General features: G+C 36.3%; 1 long non-coding RNA gene and 1 other non-coding gene across 3 annotated transcripts; both read right to left on the bottom strand.

The window, feature by feature from the left end:
• Positions 1 to 335: 335 nt before the first annotated feature.
• On the bottom strand, positions 336 to 10,341 carry LOC125505885. Of its 2 annotated transcripts, none has more exons than XR_007282519.1 (2): positions 7,214 to 10,341; positions 336 to 611 (listed from the first exon to the last, which is right to left on the bottom strand). It is a non-coding gene; the product is annotated as an uncharacterized LOC125505885 (long non-coding RNA). The 2 variants fall into 2 exon arrangements; XR_007282518.1 differs by lacking the exon at positions 7,214 to 10,341 and adding an exon at positions 760 to 1,710.
• Positions 2,751 to 5,393, bottom strand: LOC109541568. The gene is made up of 3 exons (XR_007282517.1): positions 3,266 to 5,393; positions 3,105 to 3,201; positions 2,751 to 3,044 (listed from the first exon to the last, which is right to left on the bottom strand). It is a non-coding gene; the product is annotated as an uncharacterized LOC109541568 (transcript).
• Positions 10,342 to 20,025: the final 9,684 nt, after the last annotated feature.

Here is a 20,025-nt window from a genome sequence, read left to right as displayed (position 1 = left end):
CTGATCTGGGTGGATGTGGCTCAAAACTATTTTTAAAGGAAAATGGTGAAACCTATCGACAAACATTCCCATTCATTGAAATTCCGCAGCTTTGCCAAAGCTTACCCAATGATTGACATAGAGATTCTAAATACAGAGTTGAAAATCAAGGAATTTCAGACATTTAACGAATATCAGCATTCGGACGATTACAAAGTCTTGCGAAAATGAAGCCTAAAAAATTGCCTTACAAATTGGGGCCAGGTTGGCGATTTTTGAGTTTTTTCTCAAATTACGATTTTTTTTGAGTAGCATGTTTCAAAAGTGAGCATGACCAATTAATAAAAAAACTCACGTAAATTCATAACATTTTATCACATCGATATTAGTATATTCGACGAATTGGGCTTTGCACGTTGCTAGTAATAAATAATCCCCACATGGCACTATCAAGTAGAATTTTAAATAATTCCGTGAAGAAACAGTAATAATAGATTGTGTCCACGTCCTTGATGTAGCGGACAAATGTCCTTTCATTCGTGATGGTATTTTCCTTTGTGTCCTTCCTCCTCCACCTACCAATTTCAAGCCATGTCTTTCAGTACCTGGTCCGATAATAGTTGGGCAAACAGCTACAAATCAAACACATTCAATTCCAGCCAGCATAGGAAAAATCGGGTCCTAATGATATATAATTTCAAATGAAGCAGAATTAAAACAAAACGACCAAATAACTAGCCAGCACGTTAATTTCCTTTAAAACCTGCCATATCCGTTCACCTGTTTGAAAGAAACCTCTTTAATAAGACCGGTTCGGTACAGCAGCATCCTTTTTTGTAACCGCATTTGCGTTTCTTCAACTTCCTGTCTGATCGCTCTTGGTGTTCTTCGTATTTTCCTCATTTTAGATCATTAAATGGTACATTAAAGTCTTGGGATTGGTTGCCATTCCAGTAACCTTATAACTCTGGCAGGTTCAATTGATTTTCATGGGTATCAGGTACAGATTTAAAAGAAAAGCTGAACAATCAGCTCAAAATAATCCACACCAAAAGTGTTGCTCCAGACGTTTCGCTAACACGCTTAACTAGCATCTGAAGGGCTAGGCAAGCTTTTGGTGTGTATTATTTAGATTCTTTTCAGCTGATTGTTCAGCTTTTTTTAGAATTGTTAAGTCACTGTTTTTTACTTATTTTATGTCTTTGGTACTTTGAAACTTCCTCCAAGTATCGTATTTGATTCTTCATCCCACAATTGGTTCCACTTGCAATTTTTGCTTCTTCTGCCTTAATCAGTAATTAAAATTATATTTTCAACTGTTTTGAAGTTCAAAGTGTTTTGTGAGTGCTTCCAGAGCCGAGAACTCGACAATTAACATGCGAAGTATTCACTGAAAGGTTGTTTGCACTTTATGGCATCACGTAAAAATAAGATATAACGTTATAAGGCAAGAATATCATTGTTGATAGCATCGGCGAATTCCTCTGCATACCACCAATATGTCATGCACGCAAGTATATACGAAGACAAGACAGGAAATGACTTCTTCAGCATTTTGATGGACGCATTTGGGCATTGTCTTGGGAAGTTTTCGTAAAGTGGGTTGGGCGGACGATCATCGGGTTTTCCTTACTTATTAACAGTAAGGAATCATGCAATTTTCTACATTTTATTGTTGTAAGTAAGTAATTTGCCTTTAAGATCTCGAAAAATGTATAAAGTAGTTTTTTGTTTGTCAAACATTTCATACAGGGTGATTCAAAATTGGCGTCATTCCTCTGGAGGTGTTGTCTGGCGATGATTTAGATGTACAGAAAAAATAGTAAAAAAAATTATTCGTAATTTGAAGCAAAGATCATCATTTTTCTTATGCTTAAGTTAATGCTTAAGTATTCCAATATGCTTCCAATTAAACATGGAACACTTTCAAAATAATGCTTAATAACAAAGTTGAAGTTCGATTTTCAACTGTTAATATCTTCTAGAAATTGTCGAAAAAAAAATTTCACTATTTTTCTCGTACTTTCCAAGTGAGCCCCTAATTACCCCTTAAAAGGAATAACGATAATTTTGAATCACCCTGTATTTTCATTGAGACACTAACCCAAATTAACCCAAACTAGCTTTTGGATTTGTCGTTTCTTTGGAATAATTTTTATGCATTAATCTCCCCCTCATTCAGTTAGAAAAATGCAGAATCGCTATCGAAACACCAAGAAAATAGTTTTTTCCCTTATCAAGCCAATAAAAAAGTTGAGGACATAAGGGATTTTCTTAAATTTCCGAAGCGAAAGGAAGTGACCAGACGTATAAGCACAAAACCGTCTCAGGTTGATTAAAAATTGTGATTTTCAGCTCAAAAGTGACTTTGTTCTTTTCGTTGGCGAGAAAACACACATTTTCGTATCGTGGACCAATCTGGTAAAAAAGTTTAAATTTCCGAAGCGAAAGGTGAAAAAAAGTGACCAGACGTATAAGCAGAAAACTGTCTCACATTGAATGTAAATTACGATTTTGAACTCAAAACTTAATTTGCCCTTTTCGTTAGCGAGAAAACATACATTTTCGTTTCGTGGACCAATCTGGTAAAAAAGTTTAAATTTCCGAAGCGAAAGGAAGTGAAGTGAAGTATAAGCACAAGACACAAAAATTACGATTTTGATCTCAAAAGTAACTTTGCTCTTTTCGTTGGCGAGAAAACACACATATTCGTTACGTGGAAGGAAACTTCCCTGAACGTTGAAGCCGAATACTCAAAATAAAAAAGTTTGTAGTTTTTACTCTGATGTATATTTTTTAAGTACAAAATAATTCAATTATAACCTTAGCTAAACTGAGGGCTAAAACTAAAGCATGACTAGAATGATTTGACTGAAAATATGGTGAAAACTGGAAAATCAGAAGAATCCGTTAAGATCGCTCAAGGGTGTTTGCATCTTACTTCCCCAATATTTTTAGTAGTTGAACGTTTGCGTTAATTGCCATCTTCGGAATTCGTCTACCATTTTTAGTTAAACCCAATTAGCTGCTTGACGAATCTCCCCTTCCGGCAACTCGCAGTAAATCTGCAATGATGTAATTGATAAAATGTTTAAAAAATCTTCGACAATAAATAAGAATTGTACCATATTATAAGAAGCCAGATCGTGTAGCATGTCGTCCAGAGCGCGGATATAATCAATGGCGTATAACAACGTCTTAACCTTACTGATTCTCTTCCCCCTTCAAAAATTCGTGCAAAATGCATTTTTTTACGAAACCACCAACAATCGCATTCATTACAAACCTGGTGTTTTGGATAGGAATAACATTCCTCAACTTCACAAAAGCGTTGTTAACAGCTTGAACGCGTCTTCGCTCACGGGCATTTCTCTTAGCGACAATTTGAGGCGATTTTTCACTATGAGGCACGTGCGGATAACCGTTTTTTTCCCTCAAAGTTCTTTTGAAATTCTCCTCTTGGGGCACTCCACTTGCAAGACATTTGTCGACGTAAAAATCTTGAGAACTGGAAGAGGCTTTCAGCAGAAAATCGCCCTCAATGGAAGCAAATTGATACATTTGGAGGCTATTGATTAGTTCAGGCACCCGATGATGACGTTTTAACCACTAAACCTTCACTAAAACTGAAGATGGTATCATCGGGCTTCAAAGGTATTATCTATTTGGCTTGTGTTGTTTTTTACCCGCATATTACACCTGGACAATTGGGCGTGGTTAATGATCGTGTGTAGTATGGTTTTTCGTGAAAATTTTCAGCTGTTCTTCCTCATTGGATCTTTCGAGCATTTAAATTTCAAATTTATTGGCAGCTAATGAAAGGGCTGAGGCAGATTGTTAACATCATTAAGCGGATCTGGTCAGCTGCGGTTTTATCACTTTAAAGAGATTTGTATTCTGATTCATCATTGTTTTTAGGCAGACAAAAAATTACAAATGTGAATTAATTCATACATAATTGTCCTGTTGCAACTTGGATAGTTTGGGACAGTTTCGGGTTCGTTTGGGTGAGTTGCGGTTTGTTTGAGTTGTAGACTGTAGTGGCTTTCGGTACGATCAAGAAGAAAGCTTGGACTAAGACTGGAGGAAGCTTTATTGGATGGAGATGCTTTATTAAGTTTTTTGAACCTTTTCAACGTGTCGTTTCTTGCAAGAAAACGCCTAATTTGAAGTGCAGTTAAGGAAAAAATAATAACTTCCAAACCAGATGGAGTAACAACTTGAAGTTTCGGCAAGATAAAAAGGAAGGTTTTTCCTTAAATCGAATGAAACTTTATTGAATGCCGATCCTCCACTCATTTTTCAGGATTTTTGAAGTGGACGTTAGTTTTAAGAAACCGCATAACTTGTAGTGCAATTAAACTCGAATGAGTTGGAGTAGCAACTTGAAGTTTTGGAGCGATGGAGGAGATAATTTTGACCAAAATTCGACCAAATTTCATCGAAAATCAATCCTGCACTGAGTTTTTCGCAGATTTTGAACTTGACGTAAATTTCAAGAAATTGCGTGGTTTATAGTACAGTTCAATAAAAAATCATAACTCCCTAACCACTTCGAATACGAAACTGACATGTCGACAAAGGGAAGAGGAAGATCTTGCCTAATATTGGATAAGAGTTCATTAAAAGCGAAACTTCAGCTGATTTTTTAGAAGCTTTTGAACTTGACGTAAATTTCAAGGATGCACATAACTTGTAGTGCAGTTAAACCAAAAATCCTAACTCCCAAACTCGTTGGAATAGTAAGTTTAAGTTTCGACACAACCAAGAAAATCTATGTCTAAAACTGGACGAAGCTTCATTGAATGGAGATGCTTTATTGACTTTTTGAAGCTTCTGAACGTGACGTTACTTTGAAGACAACGCATAGTTTGTTGTGCAGTTAAAGAAAAAATCATAACTTCCAAACCAGATGGAGTAACAACTTGAAGCTTCAGCACGATGGAAAGGAAGGTTCTTGCGTAAATCGAATGAAATTTTAATGAATGCCAATCCGCCACTCATTTTCCAGAAGTTTTTGAAATGGACGTTAGTTTTAAGAAACCGCATAGCTTCAAGTGCAGTTAAGCAAAAAATCATAACTGTCGAATGAGTTAGAGTAGCAACTTGAAGTTTTGGAACTATTGAGGAGATAATTTGGTCTAAAATTCGACGAAATGTCTTTGAATATCGGTCCTCCACTGATTTTTTCGCAGCTTTTGAACTTAACGTAAATTTCAAGAAATTACGTGGTTTGTAGGGCAGCATAACTCCCTAACCAGTTCGAATATTAAACTAAAATTTCGACAGAGTGAAGAGGAAGATCTTGCTTAATATTGGATAAAATTTCATTAAAAGCGGAACTTCAGCTGATTTTTAGAAGCTTTTGAACTTGACATGAATTTCAAAGAAGCACATAACTTGTAGTGCAGTTAAACCAAAAACCCTAACTCCCTAACTCGTTGGAATAATAAATTGATGTTTCGACACAACTATGAAGAAACCTTTGTCTAAATCTGACCAAAGCTTCATTGAATGGAGATGCTTCATTGATTTCTCTGAAGCTTTTGAACTTGACGTTAATTTAAAAAAAAACGCATGATTTGTAGCGCAGGTAAGGAAAAAAACATAACTTCCAAACCAGTCGGAGTAGCAACTTAAAGCTTCGGCTTCGGTTTTGTCTAAAATCGCGTGAAATTTTATTGAATGGCGATGCTCCATTGAGTTTCAACAAGCTCCTAAACTTGACGGTGAATTTTATGAATCCGCATGGGATGTAGTGCAGTTAAACAAACAATCATAACTCCCAAACCAGTTGGAGTTGCCACTTATATTTTAGGCACAATCATGAAGAACGTTTTTGTCTGAAACTCAACAAAACTTCTTATTGAATGGTGATCCTCGACTGATTTTCTAGACATTTTTTAATTTAACGTTAACTTAAAAAACCGCAAACATATCGTCTAGTTAAACAAAAAATCATAACTCCCTAACCAGTTCGAATATCAAATTGAAATTTCGACAAGGTCGAGAGGAAGGTTTTGTCTAACACTAGAAAAAAGTTCATTAAAAGCGCAACATCAGCTGACTTCTCAGAAGGTTTTGAACTTGACGTAAATTTAGAGAAACCGCGTAGCTTGTAGTGGCAGCAAACAAAAAATCGTAACTTCCAAACCAGTTGGAAAAGCACATTCGCATTTCGGCACGATCAAGAGAAAGGTTTTGTCAAAAAAGAGACAAAATGTCGTTGAATGGCGATCCGGCACTGATTTTTGCAAATCTTTTAAACTTGACGTTAAATTTAAATAACTGCAAAACCTGGCACTCAACTAAGAAAACACCATAACTCCCCTCTCAGCTAGAATAGCAAAATGAAATTTCGACACGGTCAAGAGAAACAGTTTGTCTAAAACTGTATCAAATGCCAGTAAGAGCTAAACATCAGGTAATTTTTCAGAAGTTTTTGAACTTGATAATTTCCAGAAACTGCGTAGCTTGTAGTGGCGCGTTAAACAAAAAATTATAACTCCCAAACCGGTTAGAGTAGCAACTTGAAGTTTCGGCACGAACAAGTGGAAGGTTTTGGCTAAAACTGTGTTAGGCAACAATTATCCTTTCGACTTGTCCTGAATTCTCAACAGACATCCTGTAGAATGCCCACGAAATCGTGGATTTACTGCCACTAAAATAGCTTTGATTATTGAAATTTGTCGTTCGGTTCGGTATTTAACAGTTAAGTGTTCGAGCTCGGCCAAACCATTAAACACTAGTTTCGTATTCAGGTAATGTCCCCCGTCAGCGTTATTAAATCAAGTCATACAGGGGAATTATTGTAAGACACAACACATATGCTTGTTTTTGCAATAACAATAACTAAACAGTTGCAGCCTGAATTTAAAAAGGTTTTTTGCCGATCGTTAAAATCCAGTGACAGAACCAGTGTTTTCTACGGGTTTTTGTTGATTTTTAAGAAAATCTTGCGCGAATAGTTACGTAAATACCATTCCCACACTTCAGCCAATTCCTCTTAGGAGAAGGCGTTTCTTATTAGTGGTCAGCATCTAATTAATTCTCGCTTCGTAATTTACTTGTATGATTTAAAGACGCAACTCATGGCATTTTGACAAGTAGCTCGCCTTTTTGCGAATTGTTTTAATTGATGAAAAGTGCAAACCGGGTTTGATTGGCTTGGGCCAGCAGCGCCGAAGAAAGTTCTTCAATTTCTTCACCACTGACATGATATGCAATCACTTACCCGAAGATTTTTATCAGTGTTTCTTCTTCTACACCATGCTCGTTGTGCTGGCAATTTAGACTACTTCGAAGGTATTTTTAAGGGGATGTTTCGAGCAAATTAAATCCGCCATCGCCGCCCATGTACGGAAGTACTTATCGTCTTGGAAATATGTTTAAGTTTAATAAGTAGGTTCACGGAATCTGCAACAAGTCGAGTTGTTGTTGATGTGGGAATACCGCGAAGATATGACGATTTCTGGGTAGGGCCCGTTCGTATGAAGTACCGGTAGCGACCGCTATAATATTTTACCCAACATCTGGAAACCAGCGATTTTTTCCAGCTTCTTCCCATATGCCTCTTGAGTTGACTTCCCGAAGAAGCCCGATATGTAAAAAAGCTGTTTCGGTCTGGGCGTAAAAGTGCATTTTGACCATAATCTACTGGTCTGTTGCTGCTTTGGGCTTGGATTTTCTAAGGCTTTTTATCTTACTGCGAGATAAATCATCCGCAGATGCGAAGCAATGAGTAACTGCAGATACTGAAACAATTTTCCTAGATTGTTTTCAACCATTACGTCAGCAATTTTCATTTTTTCAATCAGTCATATCGGAAGGCTGCCTGCCTGATGATTTCTTCATTGGAAAGTGGCGGAGCGTTCAATTGATTTTCTAGAATTATCCTCTATTTTTTTTATTGTCTTCATCATCCATTTTAGTCACCATTAACTAATGAGTGCTTCTTTCATGTGCATCTTTTTAGTCTTTGATGCTCTTTTAATTTTTTTCGTTAGTTTTCTTTACTTGTTTTAGTATGTTGTGAGGTGTTGCGCTGCAACACTAAACAAAAGTGAAAACACCAAACAAGATAAAAGAGGAAAATTCAAAGTATATCAGTCAAAAGCGAGTAAACCAAACAACACTGATTAAATCGGATTGTGACTTAAGTTCATTGGAGCACATTATCCAATACGGGCAGTGTGCCACTTTCCCTCTTTACGTAATTCTTGTAATCAGCCTAAAAGAAGCTACCCGATTCTGTCGGCGGCGATTTAGGCCGGAAATTAATCGCAGAATTTACTGAAAAATTCCGATTATTATCGCACTTACATAAGCTGAAGCTGAGGCTTGCATAAGCAACACTGCGATTATCTGCAAATGTTACTGGCAGGATCTTCACTGAAAGGTCGAAATTGCATCATCCCGCTGAAGAAAATTGGCCTAGGATTTTGACCCAAAGGAATTAATGCCCATGATTATTAGTTAACAATGTAATTAAAAAAGCGGGTCATCGACAGCTGAAACTTGAACATCTGGTTTATGAAAATCTGACCACCTGGACGCAAAGTAGCACTTTTTGTCTGTTGAATTACCTTCTACTCAAACCTGGCGACTCAGTAACCCAGTTGATTAGTAGAAAAGCATCAAAGCGAGTGTTGAGCAACTAATCAAAACAATAGGGTGCAACAAGAAGCTTAATTAGCACTCGATCTTTACTCGATTACCTTGTGGAATAATTATTTTCTTCAGAACGTGAAAAGTGGAACATGCGATCGCCGAAGTGTGTGCCATATTGTTCCGTATTGTGTGGACACTTCCGCCTCTCGGGTTTGCAATGATGTAACTTCTTCAATCTTTTAAGTGGCGAATTTGAGACTTTTGCATAATAAAGCGTTTACTCATTTTTATTGCCCAATTGCTCAACATCGCTGTTGTTATCAAACAGCAATGCTTCCTGAGAGTTTTCAAAGCAAACGTGCCATTGAATAAAGCGAGAAAATATTTGAAGAAGATCATATAAAATGCGATTAAACCTATAAATCCGGTGTTGTTATATCGTTAGCGCCCATGTCACTCAATAGTCATTAAGCATGTTTTCAAAGACCCAGTTGGGGACAAAATCCACATGTGTTCCCAATACGGTTTAAATATTTTGGTTCCTCGGCCGTCTTTGAAGTGACATTGTCGTTCGAGTATCATCTTTCAGGCCCCCGATGCTTTGGCATGTTCACTCAGACTGTTTTTCTGGGTCTTTTTGTCATTTTTTCAGCACTATTGGAGATTGGAAACACGACACTTTACTAGCCCGTGTGGAAATAGAAAATTTTTAAATAAGGAAACTAGATATTCACGGTGCTTGAGTAATCATTCCCATATGGCAAAGTTCGTGTTCGTGCGTCTTATTCAAAGCGAACACAAAAGCATGAATGCACAAATGTGGGGGTCTGATTATATGCGATGCACTCAAATTATTTTGCTCCATTTGGCATGATATGAGCAACCGCAAAAGAGGTATTGTCTCGTTTTAGATTTGGCCTCAAGATCTGTGATGGTTAAAAGGATTGTTCTGCCATTTTCCATCAGGCAAAGTGTTGCGACATGTACCTAAGAGCATATTAGAGAATTTCATTTGCTAATTAAAACATCGAGTTACGATTTTTACCTATAATTATTATACGGAGCCCTGAATCTTTGGTCTTTAGCAATGAGTTTTCCTGAGAGTTTTCAAAGCAAACGTGCCATTGAATAAAGTGAGAAAATATGTGAAGATCATGTAAAATGCGATAACTTGAACTGGCCAACAAGGTTTTTATTTTTTAAAGCAAGGCCAAGCACCTCTACCAGTTCGTTTAAAGTCAATTTTTCAGTAATCCATAGATTCACAAATTAGCCATTTAAAGTCTAAGATTTGATTTGTGCTGGTTGTAAACTGGAAAGCCGAATACTTAAAAAAACTACACGAGTAGAGTATTTAGCAAATTACCCATGTGGGGACGGGTACCCGTTGCTGTTTGCTTAAGTGCACATTGTATGTTTTATGCATTTTGGTATTTAATTAGCCAATATCCGTATGGCTCGGCAGGTTCTAAAGCATCAAAGTCCGCTTGTCCGTAAACCACAAAACAAATAGAATTGTCCATTTTTTCGAGACACGTGCTTGAAATATGTGTGTTGTAACCATCATCCGCTATGTCTAAATCTTACCATACAGTTGACCTGAACCTAACATGTTTGCGCTCTCGGCCAGAATTCTTACAAACGCATAAAACRGTGATTTTTCAACATTTTCTTTTATTTCCTTTATCTTTTTATTTTCKGATTCACGGGTGCGTTAACAAGGTGCTCAGCTTATAGAGAACCCCTGTACCAACCACTKTGGTGGTGTTTTTGGGCAAWWTTTTACTCRCTGAAATTYACTACTTTTCTTCGATAAAAGTTTGGCAACAGTTGTAAATGATGGATTCTGCCCGTGCACCATGAGTGCGAACCATGATGGGTAAAAACTGGTCGACAACCGCATTTTAGCGAAAAACTGCATTAAGAAAAGTTGCTGGCGCGGGGAAATTTTATAAAATAAGCGTGTTCCAAACGCGCACGCGAGGGGCTGATGTTCCCTTACTGTCCACGTTCCATAGATGTCCGCTAAATGGCTTAGCAAGGCAATAAATAGGAAAAAAATAAGTACAACGGTTGCTTCATATAGAAGGTCTAGAAGTAGCGCAGTAACGCTGATGACCTTGAGTAGGATTTCCGGAAAGTAGCCGCACCTTGGTCATCGAAGTCGAGATGTAGAAACAGCCTGTTCGGTTAGTTTTCCGTACGATCCAGATTAAACGGTTTCTTGTAAGGAAACGGACGCATTCCATTGGCGATGATGCCCAACGATTACCCCCAATAAGCACGTTTAAAAGATCCAATCATCGATATTTAGTTGACTTCTTTCTGCCTCTTTGTATATTCGAATTTTTCACATTTTTTTTAGTTGACCACAGGGGTTCTGTAATGCAAACCGTGTTTTCGCTGTTTTCTGGCTACAACTCTAGATGTTGATTTTTGGTACAGTTTCTTCATTTTTATTTATTTTAGTCTTTTAACGCTGGCGCTCTTTGGGTTTCTTGAACAGTTTTTGATCCATTTGCTCAACCAGTAATGTTACAAAAAATAAAACAACTTGGAGCAACTGAATCCCAATTCTACTCATTTTCCTTGTAGCCCGTACTGTCGTTTTTAAATCCAACAATTGGTCCACATTTCAATGTTTTCGCTCTTCATTTCTTATTTATTAGTTTATATGAGAAATAAACAGAACGAGAGAATAAGAATATTACAGAACCTGTAAATTAAAAATCTCCCATTCAATTCAATGCAAATTATTTCACTTTTGTCCAAATTGAAGAAGAATCCAGACCTAAGCCCTGTGAACTTTCAAGTCAAATGAGTAGTATGGAGTAGCAACTTGAAGTTTTGGAACTATCGAGCAGATAATTTGGTCCAAAATTCGACAAAATTTCATTGAATATCGGTCCTGCACTGATTTTTTCGCAGCTTATGAACTTGACGTAAGTTTCATGAAATTGCGTAGTTTGTAGGGCAGTTAAATAAAAAAACATAACTCCCTAACGAGTTCGAATATCAAATTGAAATTTCGGCAAAGTGAAGCGAAAGATCGTGCCTAATATTGCATAAGAGTTCATTAAAAGCGGAACTTCAGCTGATTTTTTAGAAGCTTTTGAACTTGACGTGAATTTCAAGGATGCACATAACTTGTAGTGCAGTTAAACTAAGAATCCTAACTCCCAAACTCGCAGGAATAGTAAATTGAAGTTTCTTCACAACCAAGAGGAAATCTATGTCGAAAACTGAACGAAGCTTCATTGAATGGAGACGCTTTATTGATTTTTTTGAAGCTTTTGAACGTGGCGTTACTTTGAAGAAAACGCATAGTTTTTAGTGAAGTTAAGGAAAAAATCATAACTTCCAAACCAGAGGGAGTAACAACTTGAAGCTTCGGTACGATAAAAAGGAAGGTTTTTCCTTGAATCGAATGAAATTTTATTGAATGCCGATCCTCCACTCATTTTTCAGAAGTTTTTGAAGTAGACGTTAGTTTTAAGAAACCGCGTAACTTCAAGTGCAGATACACAGCAAATCATAACTCTCGAATGAGTTGGAATAGCAGCTTGAAGTTTTGGAACTACCGAGGAGATAATTTGGTATAAAATTTGACGAAATGTCAKTGAAGGTCGTCCACTGATTTTTTCGCAGCTTTTAAACTTGACGTAAATTTTATGAAATTGCATGGTTTGTAGGGCAGTTAAATAAAAAACCATAACTCCCTAACGAGTTCGAATATCAAATTGAAATTTCGGCATAGTGAAGAGGAAGGCTGTGTCTAAAACTGGATAAACGTTTATTAAAATGCGAGCATCAGCTGATTTTTAGAAGCTTTTGAACTTGACGTRAATTTCAAGGATCCACATAACTTRAAGTGCAGTTAAACCAAAAATCCTAACTCCCAAACTCATAGGAATAGTAAATTGAAGTTTCTACACAACCAAGAAAAAATCTATGTCTAAAAGTGGGCGCAGCTTCATTGAATAGAGACGCTTTATTGATTTTTTTGAAGCTTCTGAACGTGGCGTTACTTTGAAGCAAACGCATAGTTTGTAGTGCAGTTAAGGAAAAAATCATAACTTCTAAACCAGATGGAGTAACAACTTGAAGCTTCAGCAGGATGGAAAAGAAGGGTTTCCGTAAATCGAATGACATTTTATTGAATACCAATCGTTCACTCATTTTCCAGAAGTTTTTGAAGTGGACGTTAGTTTTAAGAAACCGCATAACTTCAAGTGCAAAAAATCATAACTCTCGAATGAGTTGGAGTAGCAACTTGAAGTTTTGGAACTGTCGAGGAGATAATTTGGTCTAAAATTCTACGAAATGTCATTGAATATCGATCCTCCGCTGATTTTTATGCAACTTTTGAACTTGACGTAAATTTCAATAAATTGCGTGGTTTATAGGGCAGTTCAATAAAAAATCATAACTCCGTAACCAGATGAAATATAAAATTCAAATTTCGACACAGTAAAGAGGAAGGCTGTGTCTAAAACTGGATAAAAGTTTATTAAAATCCGAACATCAGCTGATTTCGCAGAATCTTTTGAACTTGACGTTAATTTGAAGAAACCTCGTAGCTTGTAGTGGCGTTAAACAAAAAATCTTAACTTGAAAACCAGTCGGACAAGCACATTACATTTTCGGCACCATCAAGAGAAAGGTTTTGTCTAAAAGGAGGCAAAATGTTATTGAATTGCAATCCGGCACTGATTCTTCCGAAACTTTTAAACTTGACGTTAAATTTAAATAACCGCAAAACCTGGCGCCCAATTAACAAAACATCATAACTCCTCTACCAGTTAGAATAGCAAAATGAAATTTCGACACAGTCAAGAGAAAGAGTTTGTCTAAAAGGGTGTCAAATTCCAGTAAGAGCTAAACATCCGGGAATTTTTCAGAAATTTTTGAACTTGACGTTAATTTCCAGAAACTGCGTAGCTTAAACAAAAAAGTATCTTTTGGCTAAAACTGTTTTAAGCAACAATTATAATTTTCACAGACACCCTGTTTCTTCATGTTCGTTTTCTTTGGCCTTTTGGCGAAATTTGAAAACCTTTAGAAGTGAAAGCAATTTTCATCAACAAAAATGCATCCTTTAAAACTGCACATGACGATGATGATGTTTATGATGATTAATATCAACAAAGAGAGCCTGCCGATGGAATTTTACTTTCGCATTGCTTTAACAAACCGTTAAACAATTAAACCGCAGGAAAACTACAAATTAAGTTAGGCAATATGAGAAGTGAGTAATGCAACAGGGAATATGCAACCCGGAACTCACGGCTGCGGCACTATTTCCATAGACATAACTCTGTGGAGCAAGAGGTCACTTCTGATTGCTTTCTATAATTTGCTACAACGGAACGACCGCTTATTTATACAACATCGCTAATGGGGAGATTTTGCATATGCAACGGTACGATTTGGTACCGCTCTATGTGATAGTGATTATCTAATTAAGCTGCCCCAGAATAAACGCCTTAAATGAGGCTCAAAAGGCGGGCGGATAAGGGCAGGTAGTAGAAGAAGCGTAGGGTTTCAAGGAGTTGATAGGTATATGGCCTAGGCCCACGCGTCCCACACGTTGGGTTGGATTTTTGGGCGTTTCTAGCCTGCATTTTGCAAAAATGTTCTAAACTTGGGCTAGGCCTGGGTAACTCAATAAATGTTTAGCAGTTGGCGCAGTGCAACACAAATGGCTTGGTGCGCCAACCCAACGCACCGGCGCAGAAAATTTCAGAATTTTCCAGTTTTCCCGAAGTTACTCTTTTTTCTAAATGCTCAATTTTCTAAAAATTCACTTAAGAATACGACAATCTTAAGGTATTTTTCGCGAAAAATTATTCGCCTTYGTCGCTTTGTAAAAAAATGTTGAAATCCCGTTAARGCTTCGAATTTGGGACAAGAATCAAATKATTTTCTATCAAAACACGAACAGAATCAGCGAAAGTTTATAATAAATTATTCGGAAAACTYGTGACTTACATTMCTCTGAAGACTGTAGASTTACTGTAAGTTAMTACTGTAAATRYGRTTTTTTARTTTSGACTGAWTTTTTTTGCTTTRCYWTYTACTCAAAAAYGCTCYWTTTTGTAGAGTTTYACTTAAAAATACTGACGATCTGGATGTATTTTACGCGAAAAATTACAAGACAAATCTATAGCTTTGTAGGAATTTCACAAAAACWTYTTTCRGSGYMGARTTCGGGAYAAAAACRAAAATAAATTYMKCMMGGTTTTYCCCGAAAWYYATTAAGGKTTYCKCMAAAACMGATCACAAAACTAAAAGTTTTTAATCAAAAACGCAAAAAAWTACAATAATTTTCTGAKCATTTTCTGACAATAATGAGGCCTTTGCAGCCAAAAATTACAAAATTGATTTTGCTAAAAAARTTCGCCTCATTCATCGGTTTGCAGGGAACTTTAGAAAACTCGTTTCAGCTTATAATTTGGCACAAAAACCAAATAATTTTAATCAGTTTTTTACCGAAAGTAATTAAGATTATCTTGAAAAAACGACCAAAGAGCAAAAGTTTACAAAAAATTATTGGGAAAATTCGCCGCTCTCGTTACTCTTTTTCAAAGTATCTTTAAAGTTTCAGGTCATTCCAGTTATAGCAACGTTTTTTAGGCAATTCTGTTTGCTCAAAAAACGCATTATTTTCAAGTTTTCAAAATCCTTTTCAGATTCGAATTTGGGACAAGAATCAATTTTCTATCAAGCAAACGAACAGAATCAGCGAAAGTTTATAATAAATTATTTGGAAAACTCGTCACATCCATTCCTTTGAAGACTATAGAACTTGTTAAATAAATGTGTTTTTTTAGTTTTGACTGATTTTTTTTGCTTTGCTTTCCACTGAAATACGCTCTATTTTGTAGAGTTTTACCTAAAAATACTGACGATCTGGAGGTATTTTAAACTTTTTTCAACGTCGAATTCGGACAAAAACAAACATCAATTTCTTCCGTTTTTCACGAAAATCGTTATGATTTTCTCAAAAACCGATCACAAAACTAAAAGTTTTTAATCAAAAACGTAAAAAAACCTTAGTTTCTGATGATTTTCCTCTTTGCTGACAATAATGGGGTCTTTTATGATATTTATTTTACTTTTTCTATTTTTACTTTTATATTAAAAATTTATAGCTTTGTAAAAATGTGACTAAAACTTTTTCAGTCTCAAATTCGGGTTTAAAACGAAAATAAATCCCAACCGTTTTTTTCCGAAAACCATTAGGGTTTTCTCCAAAACCGACCACAAAATTAACAAAACAAAACTCTTCTTTTTCGACAATAATGGGGTGTTTTCATCCAAAAATTACTAAATTAATTTTGCTAGAAAATTCGCCTCATTCATCGGTTTGCAGGAAACTTTAGAAAACGCTTTTCAGCTTCGAATTTGACACAAGAAACAACTAACACTTAATTTAATTCACATTTAGAAATGGTTTCCGGGCTTTGAAGCCGTGGTCCATGGGAATTTCTTGCTTTTTCAGGAAGTCCAAGGAAGAAATTCCCATGGACCACAGTAATTAAGCGTATCTTGAAAAACCAGCCAGAGCAAAAGTTTCCAAAAAATTATTTGAAAAATTCGCCATCTTCATCGCTCTAAAGATTTTTCAAGTTTCTTTAAAATTTCAGGTCATTCCAGTTTTAGCAAAGTTTCTATAAGCAATTCTATCTACGCAAAAAACGTATTATTTTTTGTTTTACTAAAAATACTGCCAATCTTCAGGKATTTTCTGTAAAATTATAAAATAAATTTTATTGGAACACTCGGCTCYTGAACAGCTTTGTAAAATTTCTTCTGAAATCTTTTGCAGCTTCGTATTTTGGACAAAACCCTAATAATTTTTACTGGATTTTTTCCCAAAAATACTTCCCCGAACAGAATAAGTGAAAGTTTATAATCAATTATCCGGAAAACTCGTCACACTGTCATTGTGAATAATTTGGTTTATTTAAATTCTGGTTTCTTCACTTTTAGGTCAATATTAATAAACAAAACTCTCTCTAAACAGAACAACGCGTTTTTTCCTAACGTTTAACTGTACAGTACTGACAAACTGAGACTCTTTTATGCAAAAAAGTTAAAAGATGGATTTCGTCGAAAGAAAAGTCGTCGCCTTTACAGTTTGGTCTTCTTTAACGTCTTTTTCGAATACCCGTTTTACCCTTGAATTTGGGACAAAGTCATCTTGTTTTCTTTTCGACAAAATTGAGGTTTTCTCAAAAAACGACCAGAGAAAGCAAAAGCATTTAATCAATATTTGGAAAACTCGTCACCCTCATCTCTGAAAGAGTTGCTTCAAAATTTCCGGATTTTCCGGTTTTAGACCAAATCGTTTCAAGCAATCGTATGCGCACAAGCAATCTTATGTTGATGGCTTTTCTGTTAGATGTTAAAATTCCGTCATCGGCCATGAGTTATCACTCATTAAGCAATGAGTTAAAGCTCATTAACTCAGAGAGCGGCAATAACTCAAAAGCGCAACTCAACACAGTGTCACCCAGGCCTAACTTGGGCAGTATGTGGAAAATATACCGCACGCTTGCAAACACTCACCAACCAATATTTATAAGTAATGCTTTATTGTTCCTCGAACCATTACGCGATAAGGAACAGTTATTACACCTATTTGACATTATACAACCTCATCCGGAACGCCAATTTACCAACCACAGGCATAGAATTCCATTTGAACCAAATTGAATTAATGATAATCAATAACACTGACAAGTTTGTCTTCAGTTACAAGAAAACGTGCTTTATGACGTCAAGCCTCGTTGGTCTGTCTAGCTTACGTTTGCTTTAACAGCTTTAATATAAATAAAAAATTTATCTTGATCAAGCCCAGTTTTAATCTGCTTCCCCCTATGGTTCCTGCATAACAAATTTACATCATCACCCGAATGTGCGTCAATGGATGAATGTAGAAATTCCAAATCGAATAAATACTTCCTAATGTCCAGGCTACGTTTTACTTTATTACTCTCTGTACTCTCATTGTTGTTGCCAATTTCCTTGTTTTTGTTTAGATTAGCCGCGTCTATGCTGATAGGATCTGATCTTTGCAGGAACCGTTTAACGGTTGGCTCGGTATTACTTACCGCTTAGATTTACGTTTTCAGTTGCAATGTGGCAGGTTCGGACGATTTCCTCTTTTGTGTGAAGGTGACAGCCATAAAACCGTTTCTTGAATGTTAATTCAATAGAATTAATTTCTTACTCAACCGATTCCATAGCGTTTTTCATTCTGTAATCTGGTTTTCATCCTTCAAAGGATCAAAGTTTCCCCACATGGATGAATAAAAAAAGTTCTAATTTATATGAAATTACCTGTTTTCCTACTAGATTTTCCCAATTTAAATCGTTAAATCTGAGCCCACGCAGCCCGTTAACGAGATAAGGAACTGGAGCCGAGGCGAAAAGAGGTTTCGTATTATTTAATAATAATTGCACAATCCTGTTTAAGGGCATTGCAACATAGCGCAAATATCCGCGCGACCGATTGTATAAGTCGTATAATGTTACGCCTACTCCACACTTATCTGGTAAATTACGCAGAAATATTACTTCCTATATTTCTGCTGTCCATTGTGATTTTTATCTGCTAAAGCTGCGGTTATACATGTGACGAATCGTTACCAACACTAATTCCGTTCAATCTTGGATGGTTTTGCTGCGACCATCTTTGGCTCACTTTATTACGGCGCAACGATTCGTTTCTCAACCGTTTGCGAAGAGCTGAGATTCTTCAAAAGAATGAATTAATGGCAGTAGGTAAAGTAAAAGTCATCACACAAAACACCGGATGCACAGTTCATTGCTTTGTCGAAATCTCGGTTTTCTTTACTTTATGAACGAAACACTTCAAAAATAATGATTCTGGCCGAACCCGGAGTGGTTTTTCGATGCCACCATAGGCGTACCCGCTGAAAAATCCTCCAACTAACACTCCCTTTGTGGAAACTTGCCTTATAACCACTATTTCAATGGTTAAGTTATAGATGAAAAACTTTTCAGTAATTGGAGCAACTGAAACTTGGCTACCTACACAGATAGACAAGCAACCTGGGGAACTTCGGCTGTTATTTAAAAGCTACTAATTAACTGCTAATCTAAAGATGAAAACCGACTCATTCTAAAAAGTAAAAGTATTTTCGTGATTAAACAAACCTGGAACCGTCACTGATTTTCGCAGCGGTCAGAAGCGTTCCGTCGGACGATAGACTGGCTTTTTTCGCACCGAAAAAGTCCGTAAACGCCATCATATAAATACTTCCATTGTGAAAACGGTTGAAATTGAACCTGGTACCTGAGGATCTTTTGTCCACCGTGCGCCTAACACTTTGCAACACAAAATCGCCCAGTAAATCGATCTTTACTGACAAGTGGGTACTTAAAAGAACCCAGGGTCTAGCGCCAATATATTCACCCGAAAAAAAGCCCCCACATGCCCTTAACAAAGTTCAATTCTTTCATTTCTTCAATGATTGTCCAAAAGGAATTCCAGGAAATTTGCAGGCGCAGCCCAACTAATCAATGGATGGTCAGCAGTATGGTCGCAGACAGTGGATTTTCCATGTGGTCTTTGATAGTAAAAGAGTTCAATCTTCCATCTATCGACTGATAACACAAAAGACATCCAGGAAATCTAAATCAGTAGCACAAATTTAATAATCAATAGATGATCATCAATGTTTTCACTGGTCTTGAATTTTTCAAGTGGCGTTTGATGGTGAAAGAGTAAACATTTTCATTTGCATAGAATCCAGGTGCAAAAATATTTTAAGCCTTTTTCAAGTGTTTCAACTGTTTTTTCTCYACTTTTTGTAACATTGATTTCTTMYAGACKTTTYTGSTTAATYRRTTTAAAGCGCAATTTTTACCTTGTTTTTGAAGTTTTTATATCAAATTCTGTATTAGTTTTATATTTATTTATTGTTCCATTTAAATTTCACTCTTRTCCTGTCAGATTTTACTTTTCACTGACTTATTTAAACAGCGATAATTTAGTCGAGTTCTTCTTTTGTTTCTTTTWTCAATATTGCTARGCAAATCTTCCAAACTGCGCGAAATAACAATTTGAGACTTTCACCATGTTGAGAAGACACTTCACTCTCAGAGATACTCAAATTTTGATAAAACTACCTCCTGATCTTAATTTTTTGAGGTTTAAGTAAGTATCGGTCTCAAAGTGTCTGTATGTATTTGCCAAACTGCACTCTCTACTTAAAAAAATTCGCAGCATCCAAATTAAGACGAGGGTCAATCCGAAATTTTCTGTATCCGTCGAAGACAGTTTAGTGTAAACATGCTGAAAGTTTCGTACAAATCGCAATAAAAAATGATTAATGTCATGTTGGTAAATCTCAGTCTGAAAATTTAGGTTTTCTGTCAATTACGTCCCTAGTTTAAAAAAAT

Source organism: Dendroctonus ponderosae, unplaced genomic scaffold, assembly GCF_020466585.1.
Source record: "Dendroctonus ponderosae isolate FM_Combo_2020 unplaced genomic scaffold, Dpon_F_20191213v2 Dpon_F_20191213_1, whole genome shotgun sequence".
In the NCBI taxonomy this organism is placed as follows: domain Eukaryota; kingdom Metazoa; phylum Arthropoda; class Insecta; order Coleoptera; family Curculionidae; genus Dendroctonus; species Dendroctonus ponderosae.
Note: the sequence above shows the minus strand (reverse complement) of the source record. Positions and strands in the feature narration are given on the sequence as shown.